Here is a 23,197-nt window from a genome sequence, read left to right as displayed (position 1 = left end):
ATGGAAGAAACATACTGTTGGCATCTTAAAAGAAATCAAGTTATTCAACTTAATGCATCTGTACAGGAAACAAAACTCTGCCAAGTAGAATATTTTGTTGTGTTTGTGTTCCATCTGATCTACATTTGCTAGTTTTGGATACAGATTTAAACGAACATCCACAAATGGCATTTGATATGGTCTATTTTATTATTAAAACAAACCAAAGATCATTATGAGGTATTTTTGAAAGACAGTTTGGGCTTTCCTATTTAATTAATCCATTCCACATAACCCTCCAGTATTTTATTCTCTGTAATTCTTATTAACATCCTCAAACATGTTTTTCATTATTAAATTTAAGAATTTAGTATTCAATAAAACTCTCAGCAATAATATTATTAAATGATTTCATTAAACTAATTAACAGCTGAGTATTGAGGAACACTTATATAGCAGTAGACTATCTTTCATCTTCCTAATCCCTCTACTAAGTCTACAAAATACACATAAACATTCTCTGAAAAAAAATTCCAGGAAGGCTATAGAAACCACAAATTCTCTGTGGAAATCAGCTTCTCCAAAATAAATGTCCAAGCTTGTCTGAAACTTGCTCATCACATAATATATCAGTAATTTTCAATTATGTGTACAATTGGTTCTAATTTCCCCATCCCTGATGCCTGTAATGACATGACTAAAAATACAGTATATTTTAGTTCTGCAATGAATATTAGTCTTCTTTGGCCAGGGACCCAACATTTTCAGAGGGCTCCTCTATGTAAAATCTTAGGCCTCTGGCACAATACTTTTACCATAAGGGGAAAAAAGAATCCTAAGCGGAGGAATGTCAACAAATTTTAATGTAAATCACTATCTCCGTGGCCCTTCTCATTATCCCCTGTAGTGGGGGGCTGTGATGCAGCATGAGATTCCAGGAACTTTAGTACAAAAGCCTCAACTCTTGGCTGTGTTCATGGGCTATCGTAAGTATGTCACAGTTTAGCTTCTCCATGTGCCTAACCCTACTTCCTTCACTTCGTCAGGGGTGGTAATCCAAAATGCTCCCCAACAAACCTTCTGCATCCAAATCTCCAATGTGCAGGAACTTGATGTATGACATACTCATCTGAAGAAATCAACCTTAAGGAAGTATTTAAAGGTCAAACCTCATCTAAGGTACATAGTTTGACTTTCCGTAGCAAGATAGTTTAAATTCAATTACAGTTGAACTTTCTAGATTAAGGGCTTAAGTCTTCCATTAAAAGATGTTAAATAAATATGGGCCTTCTGGTAGAAAAACTGTCTCTGAAGTCCTCCAGGCTCACTCATTTTAAAATAACAAGATACCAGGTTGAATTGCTTTCTAATCTGGCTGAGTTCGATCCCTGGTACCGATAAAAAAAGAAAAAGACAAAGAAAAATTTCAGGTTGATGCATATATAGGTACACATACTATTGGTGCAGTCTTGTTTATTTTCTATGATTATGCTGGGTATATCGTGAACTCTCTGCATGGAAACCAGTATCCATTAGTTCTGTGAAATTTCTGAAATTATATTTATAATGGCTTACTCTTTTCTATTTCTTTGCCATTTTTTTCTGGAATTCCTGTAATTTAATTTTAAATAGTATAAAATTAATTATTCACCACTTGTTCATATTTTCAGGTCTTTGACTTTCACTTTTTGTGTTTGCAGTCCTGTTTACTGGCAGCTTGTCTTACCTTTACTTTTCAGGTCTTACATTAAATTTTTAGTTTCTGCTATCATACTCCTAATTTCTAAGAGTTTTTGGATGGTACTGTTATTCTGAGTGTTCAAGAAATTTCTTATTCTTGCATGAATATGATATTGCTGCGTATTAGTCAGCTTTACTGTCACTGTGCTCAAATACCTGACAGACACGGGTTAGAGGAGGAGAGTTTTATTTCAGTTCATGCTTTCAGAGGGTTTAATCCATAGTCAGCTAGCTTGAAGGCAAAAAATGGCATAAGGAAAGGGCCTAGCAGAAAAAAGTTGTTCACTTCCTAAGAGTGTATTCTGCTTTGAACTCACCCGTGGATTAATCTATGATCCAATAACCTTCTTTTGTGTGTGTGTGTGTTTTTCGTTTTTATCAGTACCAGGGATCAAGCTCATGACTGCCTGCTTGCAAGGCAGGCGGTTATGCTGCTGAGCTAAATCCCCAGCCCCCCAATAACCTTCTAAAATAGCTCTACCTGTAAACACATTAGACTTCAGGGGACATTCCAGATTCAAAGTATAATACATTGTTCAATTCTATGTGGATCTTTAGGATAGTTTTTTTTTTCCTCTGAGTTCCATTTTTTCTGTTTTTGTCTCTCTTGTTAAATGCCTTATTCATTTATTTATTTTGGCTTTTTAAGACAGAATCTCACTGTTTATTCAAGCTGGCTTTGGGCTCACTTTGTAGCCCAGCCTGGTCTTGAACTTGCAGTGATCCTGCTCCTTCAGCCTCCCGAGTGCTGGGATCACAGGGGTGCACCACCATGCCTCACTTTTTTTTTTGGCCTTAGGTGCTCTCTTTAAATATTTAATATTCCTTGACTACTTCCTTATTTTTCAGAAAGCTGCAATAGAGCTCGTTAGAGTGTTGTGTTTGTGTGTGTGTGTGTGTGTGTGTGTGTGTGTAGCAGAAAGGATACTTTGAGAGTCTGATTCACTGGGAGATGATCTAAGAGGTCAGTTTTCTTACTTGACTGTATTTGTCTGGGGTGTGGAATGGAGATCTAATAACTTCTTATATACATGCCCTTACTCCTCCTGTTTTGAACTGCACTTGAATTTCCTGGTTACCTATTTTTGAGCCTGTCCAAACCTCAGATTTGCTGGTTTTTTTCTGGTGATCTGAGTTTACTGATCCATCTCAAATTTCAGTTCTAAACTTCGGTTCTCTTTGTCAATGAACCTTCAATTCTTCCTATTTGTGGTAAATGTGTTCTTTACAGTTTTGGTAAATGCTTGATTAATGAACACTCAGCTATTGTGTACAGTACTGCATTTCCTCCTAGGACATACATGCCTGACCATGCCACAGCGTGCTAGTGTTAATATATAGGTCTTTCATATATCTTATAATCAGTGGATTAGAGCTCACTCACATGTTTTGAAAAAGCCAATTGCTAACTTTTTAGTAATTTCATGAGCCATTGTTAAATATAACCATTTGTAAAAATGAATTATTTTTCCATTTAAAAACATAAAAAGTTAACTAATTTCCTTTACCATTAAGGAAATTATAGTAATAAGAAAGTTAATAAATACCCACAGCTCATCACTTACTACTTATTTTGCTTTTGTTTATGCTGTTAGGGTAGTTTATATCTCTTGTGTTGTACTGCTGTGCATGTCTTTCCAGGCTCTTTGCTAAGTTCACATTTATAGATGTGACATGGATAGATTGAAATCAACATCGATAGGAGTATTTATACTGTGGCAGTCAGCAAATGCTCAGGACTTTCCAGAGAGCCCATTGATAAATAATTAAGCAGCGTGCCACTGACTGAATTTAACTATAATTGTATTGTTTCTATTACTTATTCATGAATTTATATTCTCTTTTCTCAGAGAAGACAGTTCTCAACATTGAAAGCTGAGAAATTGGTGAAAACATTTATATGGAAACAACCTCATTCCTATTTACACTGCCACTAGCCTTAGTAATGGTAAAAGGTGAAACAGTGAAGAAAACAGCCGATCATTCATACTGCCTAAGAGATTGGCTGCTCGAGGATTCCAGAGTCTCATGATGTGTGCAGCTGAGTAAAACCAGAAATTAATCGGCCAACACAATAGAGAAAGGGTCAGCAACTGCTAGGCCCAATGATATACATTTGCTACGTGGATATGTGTAAAGTAGAAATCATGAAAAGAACAAAATGAGACTCATATTGCAGAGTCCAACCCAGACACACTGAAGGACCATGGGACTTGAAAGCTAGCTGTTCTCAAAAGAAAAAAAGTATATATGTATACACACACACACACACACAAGGTAGCTAAGATAATATACTGCTTATTTCTTTTAGTTCATTGAAGAGAATGGTTTGTACTTACATTGTTTGATCACTTTTGCATGCTTATATCTTATAATCTGAGCAACTACTTTGAAGATAACAATACACAATATATTAACCATTGTTAATTCCCTATTGTTATAAAATTATGTGTCATTGTTTTTTAGAAAATTTCTGTTTTTTAGAAAAACAGAAAGACTAGCTGTAGTTTCTACAGTCACCAGACGGGGATAAAACTTACTGATACCTAGTTAGAACCATACTGAAGAGTAACTCACTCTGTCTGAGTGAGGGATGATTGGTTCATATAATACTGTATACAGTTTCTCTGACTTGCCAGACCATAAAAAAGTTATGTTTTCTCTAAGCAATAGTAGTAGGAAAATTGTTGAAATAACTATTCCATAAAAAATCATATTGTACTTTTTTTTTGCAGAAATTCTGCTAGTTCCAGGTCTTTGTGAAGCTAAAATTACCTATTTATAATGTCAACCAGTAAGTGTTTTTAGATTTAATTATGTTGTTTAATTTTAATGTTTAGAATCAGTTGGTTCCAAAGTGTACAAGAGTTAATTGGCTGATAAATTCATTCCTCAAAAGTTACTTAAGGGGAAAAGAAATCAATATAGGAGGCAAAAATAGAAAATAGTTGTGCTGTTGTCCTCCCTGCTAACGCTCATTGTGGAAGAACTGGGTCAGTGGGGCCAGTGGCAGGCCTAATTTAAGAGACATATAGAAAACATGACCAGGGTGTGACTTATATTTGCAAATGGCATAATTCCTTCTCTTGTTTGCAGGTACATTGGTGTATGGTAAAAGGCACACTCCTAGACTTACTCTCATGCGGGGTTCTTAGTTTCCGTTCTGAACTCCAGAACCTGTCTTTGATAAAAGATGTCCGAAGAATTGCTGTCAGGTTTTTTGTTAAAATTTGCTCCCAGGGATGATTGCTGCCTAAAGTGTTATCCCTTGAAGCAAGCTGAAAGACTTTGTAAAGTTTCGCAAGAACTAAGACCAAAGTGTTTTTTTCCCTGAATTGTTTAGCTTGATTTTTGTAGACTAGACAATTATTTTTATTTTAACTGTTATTAGCTTATATCAAATGTGTTTTTCGTACTCTTGTTGCATTTGCTTTTATTTTTCCATGAACAATGTATAATCATTCTTCTGAATTATTTTGCCTGATCTTAAATATAGGTAATATTTGGCACAATCGATGAATTTATTTCCTTTTTCAGTTGGGATATATTCACATAATACCCTATTGACTTTGCTTTTTTAAGGCAGGGTCTTACTATGTAGCTCAGGCTGGCCTTGCACTCCTGGGGATCCTCTTGTCTCAGCCTCCTGAGTACTGGGGTTGCAGACATGCACTACATGCCCGGCCCACTATTGACCATGTTAAGTGTACAATTTAGCAGGTTTGAATTTATGGGTAACCACCCTCACTACTTAATTTCAGCACATTCGCAGCACCACCCCCCCCCCGCAAAAAAAAGAGCTCCATAACCATTAGCTGACATATTGTCAATTCTCTTGGGAGTATACTTTGGAGACTTGGTGGGTCATAGGTAATTGTGTTTAACATTTTGAAGAACTTACAAACTTCCTAACAACTCGATTTCTGTTAGCCATGTATGTCTATGTCCTTAATTTTTAGAACTCCTATAAACGTGCCTTCCTTTCTGGGTGACTGAGCTTTGATGTTCCCTGAGCATGAAGAAATGTTACATTTGAGCCCCTGATAGGGTGCTTCTTGATGCTGCATGTAAACTCAGGTTTTTGAGTTTATTTATCTACATCTTGTTGGAATATTTATTTAAAACCTGCCTGTACCCACAATGATGGGTTATAGATTCTTGTGTGGTTGCCGTATCTATTATGCTTTAACTTTGATAAAGGCTATATGTATATGTACCAGTTCCCTAAGACAAATGCAGTTGTTATGTATCACAAATATATATTAGCAAAAAATGGAAAAATAATACAATTTCTTGCAGTTTATCCAGAAACAAGGAAAAGATTAGAAAATGAAGTTCAAAAAACAGGTCTAGACGTCGTTTCTATTTTCCATAGGCCAGAGAAGTACAAATAACATCAATAAAATTTTACAGTGGTTTTGAGTAATCCTCATAACAAAAAATTTACAGTGGGAATCTCAACCTCTGTAGCCTCCTTGAACTTTTCTTCTACCTGAAAGCAGCCAGAGGACTCTTGACTGATACGCTGGCCTTTATTACTCATTAGTAGGCACCAACATTGACTCAGGTGACAAGACTTTTTAAAACAGTGTTTCAGACTTATTTAAAGTATGAAAAGTTTCATTAAATAAAATTGTAATCCGTAGCCTAATATAAAAAAGGGATGAGAGGAGTAGTCTGCCCTGAAATCTAGAATGTCTTCAAGTTTTCCTTTTGTTGCTTGCTTTCCCTCAGTCTTGAGGAGCAGTTTGAAAGAAATTCTCCTAAGAAAATCCCTCTAAACAACAAGTATTTATGATAAAACCACCTCCATGAATTTCTCTTATTAATGTTTATTAGTTTTTAGCTCTCATCAGAACTCTAGAGGACTTGGTAAGACACCTTGAGAGTTTTTACCTCAGGAGGTCTGGGTTTGAGCCTGGAAATTCCCATTTCTAACCAGTTCTTAGTCACGCAGATGCTTGGGTGTGAGGACCACATTTGAGAATCCCAGTCCTAAGTATATTCTGTGGACCTGTGTTTCATAGTCTCCGGGCCACTGAGAAGAATTTGATAGGTAACTATTTGAAATGCTGATTTAAGAAGAATTCAAATTTTCTTCTAAAATTTTTAGTGTTTAATATGATAGGGTACATTTTTATCTCTGACAAGGATCTAACAGTTGACTGCAGAATACAGTACTGTAATTTTTCCTCTTTTTTTTCTACTGAAAAGAGAACATAGAAGATAGTATGTGCATGCCAGAGATGGAACTCAAAAACGCTTAGACATTGGGCAAACCTACATGTTTTTATTCCTGTTGTCCCAAAAATTTGTCTGGCTGTGTCTTAGGCTGAAGATGCAACTTTTACTTTGAGAATCCAACAAATCTCATAATTAAAGTGTTAGAAATGAGCATTAGATGAGGATTTTAATCTGATCAGGTCACATGAAAGATAGATGTCTTTCAGATAGACTTAGGTTGTTTTCTGGGAATATGCTGGATGATTGTGTTAATTTATCTCCCTCTGCTTTTCCTCTGTTCTCTCTTCTGTCTGTACCTCTTAATTAGAAGGAAAGAGTGCTAGACTAAGAAAATAGAAGGCCCAAAATTTAATTCTACCTTGCCTACCAATTATCAACCCTTCAATCTGTGGACCTCAGGTTCCTGATCTTGAAAATGTGGTGATGTAACCAGAATGATACAGTACGGAGATCACGGGAAACTGAAATTCAGTGTAGCCTACAGGCAGCGCTTGGTGGAGTGAACGGAGGAGCAGCGGTAATGCGGAAACATGGGAGCTGCTGCGGGAAGCCTGCATCTCACCACGTCCTCAGAGACATTCTTGGGTAGAAAATGGTCTCAGATTTGGCAGGCAATGTCATAGCGCCTCAGAGAGGTCCAGTAACAAAGTCACACATCGAGAAAAATGCAGTAATGGGAATTCCTCTGAGTGCCTGAAAATGTTTTGTACCTTTCCAACTGCTATAAAGCACTTGCCTCCCACCTTTTCCTTAAATGGTTTTCACTTTTTAACATTTTCTGTGGGTTCTTTGCAGTCAGGTTGGTTGAGAGTTAAGTCTCAGCTCATCTGTTTTATAGCCAGTGAATTACTCAATCTGCATGGTCCTTAGTCTCTTTACCTCTGCACATTTATTAAGAGGACTATGTCAAGTGTGAAGCACAAAGTATGTGCTCAATAAATAATTACATTAACTTATTCTGAAGTTATAATCATTTTAGATACAATTTTTATTCTGCCTTTTGTCTTAAACAGTTTATTATGAATACTTCTAATGTTACACAAGATCTTAGTGCTTGTATTACAGAATTGAATCTGTTTTCATTCTATCTGTCTAGCTAGCTATTTACTCGTCTGTCTTACGGTTGATTTTTAGGACTTATTGCTTATTTTGTGGCAATGTAAAACAATGTAGACCTTAGGAGCCAGAGATATTTAGGTTAGAACTTCTAACTGTACAGCTTTGGATTTGAATTAGTTGCTTGGTTTTTCTGGAAATGATAATACTGACACTGCAGGGTTGATCTGAGGATTAAATAAGACAAACAACAGCCATTAAATTCCCGACACTTTGCCAGGCATGTCGCACACTGTCAAGACACGTAGTTCTTTCCCCTCTTCACTTGATGTGCAAGGCTCTGAGTGTGGACCTTTTATTTATTTTTTTTAAATTTTATTTAAAGAGAAAAAACTGAAAACAGAAAAATATGGTAGAAATAGTACAGAATTTCAAAAAAAACAGTAAGAAATCACTAGTTGATAGATTACATATTGTCATCTTAGAAATAGTTGTTCAAGTTACAAAATTAAAGCATACAAAGTGGATGTTTAAATAGTGAAACTGCAAACAGTTCTGTTCAACAATCCATCAAAAACTTAGTAATATGGTTATCTACCTTACACACTTAAACATACATGCAGTTATATCCTTTAGAGCACGTTCTTTTCCTCTCTTTTTTTATCATAACAATTACACATTTTGGGTTTTATTATTACTTCAGTTCTTATTACTTTTTTTTGAAGAGAATAAAACCAAATGTGACAAAAAAAATAGAGTCAGTCAAAACAAAAGGATGGACATAGTACATGATGTAAAAACAAAATACAATGTGATCAGCAGTGGTTACCATAATGCCTATTGCTATCTTCTAAAGAATTGCCCATATCATCAGGTATCATGAAATTGAACAAAACAGTACAGAACAAAACCAATAAAGAAGAAACATTGGAGACATTACAGGACTTCAAAAGAAGTTAATAGTTAAAGTAGAATGGGTATCATAGTGAATCTTATTGTCTTCAAAGTAGTTGCCTATATCTTCAGACTTGATATTAGCAAACAGAATAGAGTAAAATCAGTCAAAACAAGACAGTGAAAGCAATACAGGGTTTCAAAATCAGGTTAATAGAAAATAAAAAGTTGTTACCATAATATATCCTGCTATCTTTGGAGTAGTTGTTCATAACATCAAATCTAATACAAGAAAACAAACTGGAAAAGAATAAAACCAAACTAAACAGAATGATGAAAACAATATGGGTTTCAAATCATGATAAAAGGTAAACAATGGCCACTGCCTTCCCTTTTTAGACAATTGCTCCCCTTTCACTTTTTTAATTCTATTTTTAAAAATTTTTTAAAAAATAATTTTACTTAAAGACTAAACAAAACAGAAGACAGGTAGAAATAATACATACTTTCAAAGAAAAAATAAACAGTAATAAATCACTAGTTGATGTTTACATATTGTCCTCTTACAAATGTTCAGGATACAAAAGTGGAACATATAAGTGGGAATTCAAACAGTGAGACTGCAAATAGTTCTGTTCAACTATCCAAGAGAAACATAGCAACAAATGGTTATCAATCCTATACATTTAAACATATATGCAGTTATCTATATCTTCATTTATATTGAGGTTAAACGAACCAAAGCCAGGTAAAGTCAGTCTGAACAAAGAATACTAGTATTGCTGGGTTTCACATCATGACATTCTGGGGTCAGCACTGGGTACTGTAGTATCTCTTTGTCTTCAAAGTATTTGTTCATTTCATCATGTGTCATAAGATCAGTTCTCATAAACTGTTTATAGGTTCTATTCATGCATGAGTCTTAATATGTATTTCTATCCTTTACGTATTAGAGAGAGAAACAAAACAAAGCAGAACAACAAAACATATTCCTATAAACACATAAAATGAAAGACATATAAAACCGATGTACAGGAGTTCTACTATGATTACTCTGTTGTCTCTTGTTATCTTCGATAGAATTGGCTATATCATCAGATATAATTGAATATATCAGTACATAACAGTATTAACAGAAATGCAACTTTGTAGATAGTATAAAACTACAAAAATAGGTAGTAATCAAACCAGAATGGGTGTCATAGTGAATCTTGTCATTTTCGTGTAGTTGTCTATACTCTCAGACTTGATACTATCAAGTTTTGAATAAAATCTGTCTAACAAATAGCAATCAAAGAAACCAGATTTAACTAAGATCAGTCATGATACAACAGTATAAGTTATACAGGGCTTCAGATTAAGTTAATAGTAAGTTAAAGATGATTACTATGCTATATCCTATTTTTGGGATAGCTATCTGTGCCCTCAGATCTAGTGCTTGTAGACAAACCGGAACAGAATAAAACCTATCTAAGCAGAGTGGTGTGAGTAATATGGGCTTAATTCCTGATACACTATTAACAATATCTTCTGCTGTCTTTTTTAAGATTATTCCTCTCCTTTCACTCCTTAGGGTGTACTGTGCATTTTTGGGTCTCACCAACACCCTGTGTTTTAAATTGGGGCAGGGGCAACCTGCTATTTACCTAACTGGTTCCAAACCTCCTCCCTCCTGAACTTGATCTCTGATTGTATTCCTTTACCTATTAAAGCCTGTCTTTCCAACCTGTCCACAAATACTCGTCTAGTTGCCCCTATTACTCTGTGGTTCCCTGTCACATAGAGCATTGTTTACTCATATTTGATTTTCAGTCCATATACCCCTTTTTAGGTTAATTATATTTCCTATAAAGAACATCTTGGTGTACCCTACCTCCTGATCTACTCTGCCTGTGATTCTCTTTTTTTTTCTTTGTTTAAATTTAGTGTATCTAGGCCATCTATATTAGAGATTATAGCCAACCTTCTCTGCCTCATTTCTGTAGTGCTCTTTTTCTGTCATTGTCTTCTTATCTTCTTCATTTTGCTTTCTGCTCTATTCATTGAGGCCTCTCTGCCACTGTTCCTGGAATCCTGGACTTTTCTCTCTCTTTAGGATGTCCTGCAGTATTCTCTGTAGAGTTGGATTGGTGGTTGTGAATACCCCCAGTTCCTCTTTGTCTTGGAAGCATCTTGTTTCTTGATTAATTTCTAGAGACAATTTTTCAGGATACATCAATCTGGGCTAGAGGCTATTTTCTTTCTTTTCTTTTCTTTCTTTCTTTTTTTTTTTTTTTTTTTTTTTTTGTCTTTTTCTTTTTTATCGGTACCAGGGATCGAACCCACGACTGCCTGCTTCCAAGGCAGGTACTTATACCGCTGAGCTAAATCCCCAGCCCCCGGAGGCTATTTTCTTTCAGGGCTTGAAATACTTTGCTCCAAGCTCTTCTTGATTTGATAGTTTGTGTTGAGAAGTCTGCTGTAATTCTGATGGGCTTTCCCTTGTAAGTGATCTCTGACAGCTTTTAATATTCTGTACTTATATTGGATTTCTGGGATCTTGATTATTATATGCCTGGGTGTAGCTCTGTTTTGCTTATAAGTGGCTGGAGTTCTATATGCCTCATACATTTGAATATCATTTCCTTTTCCTATGCTTGGGAAGTTTTCCTTAATTATTTCTGTGAATAGCCTTTGTAGTTCTTTTGTTTTTACCCCTGCTTCTTCATTCACATTCTTTATTCTCAAGTTATAGATCCTCTTGTCATCTTCTAGCCTTTGTATTGCTACTGCTTGTTTCCTTGATATTTTTAAGAAATTTTTCCTTTCATGATCCCACATTGTAAACCTCTCTTCCAGTTTGAATAATCTATCCTTAATTTCTTTCAACTTAATTTCTTTCAAGCAGTTTTGCCAGCTTTCAATGGAGTTTTTTATTTCCTGGTAATCTCTTTGAACCTGCTTCATGTATTCTATGTTTTATTTATATTTTTCATCAAACAATTCTCCCCTTTTTTTGTATTCCTTCATGTTCCATCTATGTCTTCTTGAGAGGTGCTTAGCATTTCTTTTATTAGTCTATTTATATCTTGCTTTACTTGGTTAAATATTTCACTTTTGAACTCATCTATGAGGTCCCAAAGATACCTCTTGATGTCCACTGGTACTGTGTCTGATATTGAATATTTGCTGTTCTCATTCTCCTTTGTATTTACCTTTCCTGGATCAATGTTCTCAAGATTAGGGGCTGGGGAATTTTTCTTGTTGTTTTGACTTCTCATATTTTTTGTTTCTTCTATACAGGTCTATATAGGAGGCCCCAGTTTCTTTCTTTCTTAGTTACAGTTCTTTTGAAGTACATATGCTGGCCCCTCCCCTCCAGGTCAGTCAACCGGCTGAGGCCTTCACTGCATTAGTTTGTGCCAGGGCTGGGGAGTTGGTTTGGGATTGATTATTGGGTCTCAGCTAGGGGCATGACCCACCCTACCAATCCTGTCTGAGTACAAAGCAGTTGACTGGAGTCACCACTACTCCTTGTTCTTGCCATTCTGACCTGCCCCAGAATGTCATTTGTTGGAGCCCTTTTTTTCTGTGGATTGGTTTTATTCCTGGCACTTACTGCAGGTCGATGCAAGTTCTCTGCCAGCTCAGCTCTCCATTTGGCTTGCTGACCCCCGACCTCAGTGTGACTGCGTTTCCAGTGAGTCGAAGCAGTGGGAATTCGGGGGCTTGGTAAGTCATGGCTGCGCAAGTTTGGGCACCGCAGCAGGAATGCCGAATCTTTAGCTGTTCCAATAGTAGCACCAGGATTGTATGTTTATGTTTGATGGTTCTTCTCACCTTAATTTCTTCCTGGGTCAGGGCGATCCATCTCCCTCTTTTCGGGACTCCTCACGGTATATTATTTTGGAATCTAAGTTGTCTATCTCGGGGAGCCTCGGTAGCCTGCTGTTACCTGTCTGGCATCTTTACCAGAACTCTCTGGGCCTTTTAATGCAGACCTAATGATGGCCTGGTTTCCCTCTTTGAAAAGTCATCTTGGGGCTGGGTATTTCGCTCAGCGGCATAAGAGCCTGCCTTGTAAGCAGGCAGTCGTGAGTTCGATCCCTAGTACCGATAAAAATGAAAAAAGACACACACACAAAAAAAGTCATCGTGTGGATTCACGAAAACCTTCCTGATATTCTCGGCGTGCGGGACTTCTGCTTGAACCTGTTTATAGGTAGGGTATCAGTGACTTTCAATTCGATAGATCACTGTAGAGCTTCAAACTTAAACATAATTTTTCCTTTGTTTTTCATTTACTTTCTATAAGTGAATGTTACTTTTAGACATTCTGCCTAGAGAGCCACAGTATACTTGAATTGATTTGAAAAAAAAAAAAAAAAAAGAAATGTAAGTATGCCTTCACTGGTGGGTAGAGGTATAAAAAGTACAAATAAGATTATAAAGATCTCTCTAGACTGCTAGTTCAGAAGGGAAGGCAGAGAACCACAGCAGAGCTTCAGCTGGAGGGGTCTGCAGTACATCTACACAGGCAGAGCTGACTGTGTTGCAACACGATGTGTCTGAACTGGGTCGTTTTAGAAAACTCTCCAGTTGGACTAGCATTATTATTCTGAGGCATAAACGAGTTTGTGACTGTCTTGACAATCTTAAGCTAACAGCTTCTTTCCTTCAGCTGGAAATAAATGAAACAGCCTAGAGTTGGATTCTAAGATGTAAATTATAGGGAGGAAGATTTGTCTGTAATTAACTTAGGAAGTACCGTTTGTGTTTAGCTTCACCATAATTTTTCAGGATGAACAAATTGCACATTAGATAGTGCCAGCAAGAAGCAAGGCTTTTAACAAATGGAAATGTTTTTTCCCCAGTTGTAATTTCTAAGATGAACCTGTGAACTTGTAATTTATACATTGGTTTGAAGTAATTAGCCCTTAAAATTGTTTAGCTTTTGAGATATAATTATTTACAGGAAGGATAGAACCTGGAGAGCGTCCTGATTTTCTGAACCACCAGGGGGAAAAAGAATGCTCTGCATTGAAGATCATAGAGCGATCACAGAAGGAAAAATGGCATAGTAATGTAGACATATGCTGACTATTTGAAATAGTATTAATAAATATCTTTATTTTACAAAAGACTACAACATTGTTTGTATGGTTTCTTTTCCCCCAAATCACCTTATCTGGTAGATTTCAAGCGTTTTAAACAATCTTTACAATGTTTGGAGAGTGAGAAGAATTCAAATGCTTTCCAACTAAGTATTAAATTCTGTTTAAATGTCATATAATAATGTACTTCTTACATAAATCACTTGCAGAAGATTAACTGAGGAGTTTTGAACAGTTGAAGCGAGCTGTTGTCAAGGCAAGTGTGAGTTGTAAGCTACTAAAAATCTTGACAGGATAATAACCGGAATAACCTGTAAACTGACCTACTGTAAGGAACCATCTGGTTTTCCTCTTGGCAGAGCATTGGATGCCAACTTCATTCATTTTTCTCTACCATTGCTTTAAATATCAGGGTCCTGACTGCCACTATACTGATAGTATGTAGCTTTTTTAAAAAATGCTTTATACTGGGCAAGTATGTACATCTCAGTGGTAGAGTGCTTGCTCTCCACAAGGCTCTGCATTCCATCTTCAGGGCCATAAAAGAGAAAAAACTTGAAACCTTTGTATATGCACATGAATCAAAATTTAGAATGTCCCTCAAAATGTAGATGGCAGATACAAATTTCTGTTCATCTCTGTCCTCCAGAAATGGTCCCTTCCCTGAGGCAGTCTGTGGTAAGAGTTCTGTAGGTCTCCTTGCAGAGATAGTCAGTGCACATCAAGTCATGTAGACTCTGCATCTTTGTGTCATTGTCATAAGCACAGATCTGAACCTGTCTTTTAAAAATTGTTCTGTTTTGCAGATTGTGTTTATAGAGCTGCTTCATTCCTTTTAAGAAATGATATTCATTGCATTTTGTGGGTGAACCCTTAGTTACTTGTCAGTCCCACCCTTGCTGCATTGGTGTGTATTTAGATGACTTCCAATCTTTTGCTGCCTTGAGTAATTGTGTTCGCTCATCACTTTGTGTACATTAGCATAAGTATAAGATGCATTTTTAGAAATGGAATTGCTAGGTCAAAAGAAAGGCACCTGCATTTTTCATTTCAGCAAATACTGCAAACTGCAGGATATAGGAAGTTATACTCCCACCAGCGGGGTGTGAGAGTGACATGTACTTTTAAACGTTAAATCACAGCCTTTGTCATTAACTGCTGTTTGCTTTTCTGAACTTGACCACAGTCTAAGCCTCCGGGTGTGCTTGTGTTATGTGGGTGATTGTCCGTGAACAGGACCAGTTCTTCCACATTCCTGGCTGTAGCATTTTTTTCTTTACAGTTATCTGAGGACATGGCTTATGAAATAGGCTTATCCCTAAATGTGTTTTCTCATAGAAGAGAGGATTAAGAGATGTGCTGATGTTTTAGAACTTTGAATTTTGCCAATTCAGAGGGACATTAGTGATGTTCTTTGAGTTGAAAATGACAGCAAATGTTCTTTCTGTCTTCAAATAAAGAACAGAAGTTTCTGATCTTTAAAGATAAAGTACCGGTGCTACCTTGCAGCTGTGGCTTCAGTGCTGAACCACTCTCCTAACCAGCCATTACCTTCTTGCACCAGGCTCTGGCCCCTGCCAGCAGTTTTGCTTTGTGTGTTTCCTTTCCTCTTCTCTTACCTCTCCTTACTTTCCTTTTCTTCTCATCTGAACCATTCAGTTACTCCTGTTGGATTTTGTCTCACTTGTTCAGCCACTGTACTAACACTATAGTTGCAAGCATAAACCAGTACAAGCTCCATTTAATTTTTTTTATCTGTACATCTCCCTCCCTGAGCTTACTATCTTATGACCTGTGATGTCATTTGTATTTGACTTTTAAAATGTGAAGAGTCCGTTGTGTTCAATTATGTAGAACACTTACCTCACAGTGCCCTTTTAAATACGTGATGTGGACAGTTTTTAAGGACTTAGTGATGGGGCACATCTATAATCTTTGCTACCTGGGAGGCTGAGACAGGAGAATCACAAGTTTGAGGACAGCCTAGGAAACTTAGTGAGACTGTCTCAAAATAAAAAATTAAAAGGAAGTCTGGGATATAGTTTAATGGTAAGAAATTCTATCCTCAACATTGCTAAATGAATGAACGGATGTCTTTATAAATACAGTACAGTTTGATGGCATTTATTTGCATCGTTTCTCCTCTACAGTGCTAACACTGAACACAGATGTCATTACAGTGTATTCTCACTTGCATACATTAAGGTCAACAAAATATGGCAAGCCATCTAAGATTCTGGCATTGTAGCTATTCGATACCATGCCTTTCCACGTCAGACATTAGCTTTTGTGGAGAAAGGAAATGTTTTAGCTGTAACTCGTGAATCCAGAACAGTGCTGCTCAAAGAGTGGCCTGCAGACTAGTGTTTTTTCTTGTCTGTCTCTGATAAGGTGAGTGCACGGACTGGAAATAAGTTGTTCAGAATTTTTTTGTATCAAGTTGACAGTAGTGAATTCAATGTTAAAAATTGAACTTGTTTTTTCTATGCTTTAGTTAAATCTTTTTCTCCGTAACTCATTTTATTTTACATAATATCAATCCATCATAGATTAGGTTTTTAAAAAATAATTTTCAAAATTCTTCAACGTTCTGTGATTTCCTGGTTTGTGAGCAGGATGCATTGCTATAAACATCATTGCCTTGCTTTGTTTTCACAGAATAACAAATGCGATACCCCCATGTAACACTTGGGGAAATGAGACACAGTGACAAAATTTCTTGCCTGAGGCTGCTGCCTTACTGGGATTAGATTTTTCCCTTTCTATTTCTGTAATCAGCGTACAAGGCCTCTGCAGCTTTTCATGTTACATTATTTTAATTACATTCTGAGAGAGTGAGTGGAATAAGAGAGAAAATCATGCACCAAAAGAGAACTGCATTTTTATCCTTCAAAGAAAGGTAGGTGTCAGTAGCATTTTCCCCATACTATTTTTGCTTTAATGCTATTTTTAAAACTATTTTGAAAAAAGTATACTAAGGAAAGTTTTAATGCTGTGACTTGCACAAAAAAAAAATCCTCTCTCTGGAGATATTTGTCAGAGTCAGCCTATTGGAGAGGTTTTGGTTTCCTTCTAGGTTAAGATATGACCAAGGAGCCGACATAAACTCTGGGAAAGTGGGTTCTGAGTGTGGCTGCAGCATCTCTATCTGTATGTGCCCCGTTGATGGGGTTAGGAGGTAAGATATACAGGTCCATGTGAATAATGAAGCATGAAAAACTAAGAGATGTTGCATGATGAAAGAATGAGACTCTGAGACAGAGGATTGGAAATACTGAAGAGTAGGATAGACAGCCTTACTGTTGGTGGGCTGGCCAAATTCCGTTGTAAAGAGCCAGGGGTCAAGCATGTATTTTGAACCTAGCAGAAAGAATTTCTTATTCTTGTCTATTCATTTGAATAGCACTTAATAAAAATTTTGCTTTATCTCAATTATTCCTCTTCTACAATGGAAAATAAATTTGTTATTGACAACAGTTGCAAATCTTTTATACATTAAATACATATTGTAATATAAATATCTTCTTGCCTTTGTTACAACGTTGGCATATGGCTTTTTTTTATAATAATGGTATTGCATGTGTCATTTTCCTATAAGTCATGATATAAAATGATGTACGGGATAACTGTTCTAAGAGTACTACCTTAAAAACTCTCAAAAATAAGTTTGTAAATACTGGTATACTTGAATATTAAGAATCATTTTCACGGTGTGTTCACTGCAAACTTCTATGTCTGTCACTGAGATTACCAAAATGATATGCCCTTTGTTCATTCATGCATCTGCCAACATGTTTAAGTACCTGCTGGGTACCAAATGTGGGCCAAGAACTCAGGAAAGATTTCCTTTTATGAGGCACTAGTAGACCCTGTAAAATGGTGCTAATATTCCTGTGAGGATTCAATAAAATACAGTCCTAGAAATACAGGCTTTCCAAATGAGTACGCCCCCCAATGACAGAGACTGCTTTTGAGAGGTTTATATAACTCACTGTGAGAATAAACTCACTCAGAGTCCTGCTTCATATAGAGTGTCACTTTATTGATTTAAAGAAATAATCTAAGGGGGAAACACATGAAAAGACTTCCTTCCACTGGAATATCAATAGAAAATGCCAAATTAAGAGACCGTCAAAAGAATGAAAGATAAGTGCATTAGGAAACAGTCATGTGAATTATAGAATTAAGTGGGATTTTTAAAAGTATATGCCAGTCTGTTTCTTTTAATTGGTGAATTGAGACCATTTACATTAATGTTTATAACCATTATATATTGGGTTATTGTTGACATGTTATCTTTTTGCTGTTGCATCTTTATCTTTCTGTTCTGTTTGTCTACCTTGTTTAGTGGGTTTTTCCTACGTGTATCTAGACTATCTTTCAGTATTCTTTGGAGGGTTGGCTTGGTGTTCATGAAATTCTTCAGCTGTTCTTTGTCATGGAAGTATCTTATTTCTCCATCCATTTGAAGGACAGTTTTTCAGGGTACATCAGTCTAGGTTGAAAGTCATTTTCCTTTCGGATCTGAAATACTTCACTCCATGCTCTTCTTGACTTCATTGTTTGTGTTGAGAAGTCTGATGTGATTCTGATAGGCTTTCCTTTATAGGTGATCTGTCTTTTCTCTCTGATAGCTTTTAGTATTCTATTCTTATGTTGGATTTCTGGGATGGTGATTATTATATGCCTGGGTGTAGTTTTATTTTGGTTATGGCTATTTGGAGTTCTATATGCTTCACTAATCTTAATGTCAGTTTCCATTCTCATGTTTGGGAAATTTTCAGCTATGACTTCTGTGAATAGCCTTTTGATATCATTTAGTTGTCCCCTTCTTTTTCATTTATCCCTATTAATCTTGTTGTTTTTCTTTGAGTCATCTTGCAGCTGTTGATTGTTATTTCCTAATTCCTTGTTGTTGTTGTTGTTGTTGTTTTTTTAATCTTTCCTTTCCTGTTCACTAGCTGCATTCTTGTCTTTGAGGTCTGAAATTCTATCTTCACTTTCGTTGAGTTGGTTTTGACAACTTTCAGTGAAACTTTTGATTTCCTGTATATCTCTTTGAATCTGCTTCATGTATTCTGTTTGTTTCTTAAATTGTTCAACCAGGGATTCTTTTTGTTTTGTTCCTCTAATTTTTTAAACTGTGTCTTCTTTAGATGTGTTCAGCATCTCTTTCATTGCTTTTATCATTTCTTCATTTACCTGGGAAATTATTTCTAGTTTGAATTCCTTTAAAGCTTTCTGGAGTTGCATCTTTATTTCAGTTGTTATTATTACAGGTATTTCAGGTGTATGGCATATATTTTCTTCTATGTACTAGGCTTTCTTGGGATGTGCTGGAGGTTTGAGATTGCATTTTGGTCTTTCGTTTTGTCATTTTCCTATATTTCTGTGTTTCAAGTGTTTTTCTAAGGCTTCCCCTGGATGTGTTGGAAATTGTCTCCCATGCCCTAGGCTCCTGGGACTGAATAGGAGGTTGCTGAGCGTGTTCTAGTCAGGCCGTCAGGCCCTCCCATGCCACCTTCAGTGTTTCAGGTAGCTGGGCAGGCACCTAACCACTGTGGATGATGGGCTAAAGCTCTCCCCAGGCAAAGACCAATTCCCTGGAACTCACTTCACCTGCTCTCAACTCCCATAATTGAAGAAGGTCACTGGCAGTAATCTATTCAGGCTGAAAAACCTCCCAAGTCTAGTCTAGTGTGGCTGGGCTCTGGGCAGGTCCTTGAGCTCTGGGAGCAATGATCTTAACACAGTCTCCTGGGCTCAGGATGGTGCGTGGGCTCACCCCAGCCACTACCTGAGTTTCCTGGTTCCTGGTTCTGGAGAAGTTCACTGGGCGTGTCCTGGGCAGACTTGAAACCTGCTAATAGAGCACAGCCTAGTGTGGCTGGACTCTGGGCGGGTCCTGGAGCTCTGGGAGCAAACTCGCTGTGAGGACAAATGAGTCTTGTTTCATGTAGAGTGTCACTTTACTGATTTAAAGAAATAATCTAAGGGGGAAACACATGAAAAGATTTCCTTCCACTGGAATATCAATAGAAAATGCCAAATTAAAGAGACCGTCAAAAGAATGAAAGACAAGTGTGTTAGGAAACAGTCACATGAATTATAGAATTAAATGGGGTTTTTAAAAGTATATGCATGTGCTGGAGATTTAGCTCAGTGGCATAAGCACCTGCCTTGTAAGTGCATGGTCATGAGTTCAATCCCCAGTACCCAAAAAAAAAAAAAAAACACCCAAAAATATTTGCATGTGGTACTTATTTATAATGCTGTCTTCTTGAATGTTAACTTATCATCATTCCTGATACTTCACCTGGAAAGGGGGAAACCAGCACATCAGTGATCAATCTGAGTTATTCGCTACTTTTGTGAACTCTTAGAAAGTTCAGGCTGGACAGCAGGAGGAATTAGTGCTGGAGGAGCGCAGGTCCATGGAGGTAAAGCTGGTGCTTCCTCTAGGAAACATGGTTTTCCTTATGTGCCCCTGAGGGCTGATAAATCTTTCAGCCAGAGTTTTTTTTTTGTGAGTTAATGGTGCTAGACATCAATTTGAATCTAATCAGATATCCTAGCTTGAAGAGTATTTTTGTGTACATACTATGAATAGGTATGAATCCAAACTTAGAAAATTAGCTGAAAAAATTAACAAATTTATGAAATAATAACTTTCCTATATTCCGGGGGAAATGCCTCCAATTTTGTAATTCTTTCTTTACTTAGAAAAGTAATGGACATTTTAAACAATTTCCTTACTTGACTGATAGTATTTCCTGAAGTAATTTGAAGAGATTGTACTCTGTTTTTCTAGTGCTTGGCAATGGAAATTGCTCAAAAACAAAGAAAAGCATTACATTGTGGTAAGTTATGTTTTTGCAAAACAAAAGGAAGTAGTTGTTTTGGAAAACTCTTCTACAGAAGTAGAAACAAAAAGGATTTCTCTGGTGTTTAAGCTGTGTGAGAATGGAGCAGTGCTTGTATTTTGTTCACTATTATATTCCCAATACCAAAGAAAGGTACCTGGCATGTAATAGGTAATCAGAAAACAAAGTACTTTTGACCAGAATTTCCTGATTCCAAATATACCAGTTATCTAAAATGTGGCACACACTGAAGACAAATTGGCAAAGCTGGCCTTTAGTTAATCAACAGACAAGTTTCTCTAAAACCATATATATTATACTCTTTAATTTAAAATGGTGCTTTGATATTAGAAGGTAAAGAAAAAGATACTACTATAGATAAATGTGTCTCGGGCTCTTTTTAAAACTGAGACCTATTTTTAAGATGTTTTTTGGTACCGGGAATTGAACTCAGGACCTTGCCCTTGCCAGGCAAGCATTGTGCCACTGAGCTATATCCCTAGCCTGAAACCTATTTTTAAAGATCACTTAAATAAAAAAAAAAAAAGAAAAGAAAGAAATGGAACCCATTAAAAAAAAAAAAAAAAAAAAGATCACTTATAGTCTGAAAATAGGGGACAAGATTATGAAAACCCCAAAAGAAGAGAAACCTGATTGATTACACTACCTAAACAAACAAGGCACATGACTAACATCATAAGGAATGTTTCCTTTCTTCTCTTATTTATGTGTGTATCTACATGCTGTGTATAATATGTGTGTGTTTTAAACTTAGGTAAGTGTCCTCATATTGTTTACATCATTCTTCAGTGTGATGTCTTTCCTCGCAACTGTTTTTGGAGTTTATGATGATACTTGTAGATGTATTTTTTTGGAAAATGATGATAGTAATAGCACCAACTTCATAAGGTATTTTTGAGGATTAACTAGTGCATGTAAAACACTAGTTCAGACTGCGGTACACAGTACACATCCATCCATTGCATGTTGACTATGACTATCAACATGGTTATTCCGAGTATTGTTAAGTGACAAAAGTTATAGTATGTGTCTCCTCTGCCTGTGCAAAAGTCTCTTTAGTACACGTGACTGAAAGTTGCATTTCTGGTTGAAGCGTGTCCTTAATTGTTTTTTTTTTTAGATGTTGCCAACATCCTTTCTCAAGAGGGAGTTCCCGCTTTTCCTCTGCCAGTCCTATTCCTTGCCAGCCTTAATATTGTAAGATTAAACTTTTGGGGACTCCCATAGGTACTGAAATGCATATTCTTTCTTTTAATTTGCATTTGCCTTATGTTTAGTGAGGTTGGAACTTACTTATTTATTTAAACACGGGTCTCATGTGGTTCAGGCTGGCCTCAATGTCATAGGGATCCTCCTGTCTCTGCCTTCCAAGTGCTAGATTCCAGGTGTGTGCCGCTACACCTGGATGAAAATGTTTTCTTATCTTTAGTGTTCCCTCAGGTTTTCTCGTTACTTGATTACTCACGGTATTGGCTCATTTTTCTACTGAATTGTTGTCTTTTCCTTACTACATTGTAGAACTTCCTTATTGTCTAAATATTAATTTTTTTTCCTGCTATACTGTAGGGCCCATTGGTTTTGTTTTTAAATTTTAAAACCTTTTATCAAAGCAATTCACATACAAGTTTTTAAAAAAGAACAAAGACAGACAGACAGACGGTGGTGGACGTGGCTCAGTGGTTCAGCATTTGCTTAGCATGTGCAGGACCCTAGGTTTGCTCCCCTGCCCTGCACACACACACACACACACACACACACACACACACACACACACACACCACACACAATGTATGACTCACAAGTCGTGCACCACCAGGGCTAATTGTTTCTACCTGTGAGCTTCTAGTTCCCCTGATCATTTCTTTTATAATGCTGAGCACTGTACTGACCCCTTGGCGTCCTCCCTTACTGACTTGGAACAGTGTCTCTTACTCCGTGCTGTGAGAGGCCACGAGAAGCCCTGCCGTTCTCAGCCCCACATCGCAGGATCACACCGCCGGTACACCCAGATCCTTCCTGTGCTGCCCTCTCAGCAGCGCCCTTGCTGTGCATTCTCGGTGTTGATTTTTAGCACTTCTGTTATCTGTCACCCTAATCCCATCTCTGTTATATTTTTCTGAAATTTATTGAAATCTTTTCCTAATTATTGGTCATCTTAGATATGGGTTTGTTTTTTTCCTTTTTTGATTTGTGTATCATTTATTTTACTAAGAAGCAATGATGAAAGGCAAATGTATTTGCCTCATACATTGGTTGTATACAGAAATTACAAACTATAGCCTAGAAACCTGTTTTTCATAACCTATT

General features: G+C 36.8%; 1 protein-coding gene across 2 annotated transcripts in view; it reads left to right on the top strand.

Annotated features, from left to right (window-relative positions):
- The window catches only part of Mcc (MCC regulator of WNT signaling pathway), a 406,401-nt gene that overhangs the window by 58,737 nt on the left and 324,467 nt on the right, over nt 1-23,197 (top strand). The window contains exon 1 of one of the 2 annotated variants that reach the window (XM_063230937.1): nt 4,495-4,513. The exons of the other annotated variant lie outside the window; for it this stretch is intronic. The gene's annotated coding sequence lies outside the window, so the exon portion shown is untranslated. Of the gene's footprint in view, nt 1-4,494; nt 4,514-23,197 lie in introns of those variants that run through there. 2 annotated transcript variants of the gene reach the window in all.

The sequence above is a fragment of the Cavia porcellus genome, unplaced genomic scaffold (assembly GCF_034190915.1).
Source record: "Cavia porcellus strain 051 isolate PalLab524CR breed Dunkin Hartley unplaced genomic scaffold, mCavPor4.1 scaffold_19, whole genome shotgun sequence".
In the NCBI taxonomy this organism is placed as follows: domain Eukaryota; kingdom Metazoa; phylum Chordata; class Mammalia; order Rodentia; family Caviidae; genus Cavia; species Cavia porcellus.
Note: the sequence above shows the minus strand (reverse complement) of the source record. Positions and strands in the feature narration are given on the sequence as shown.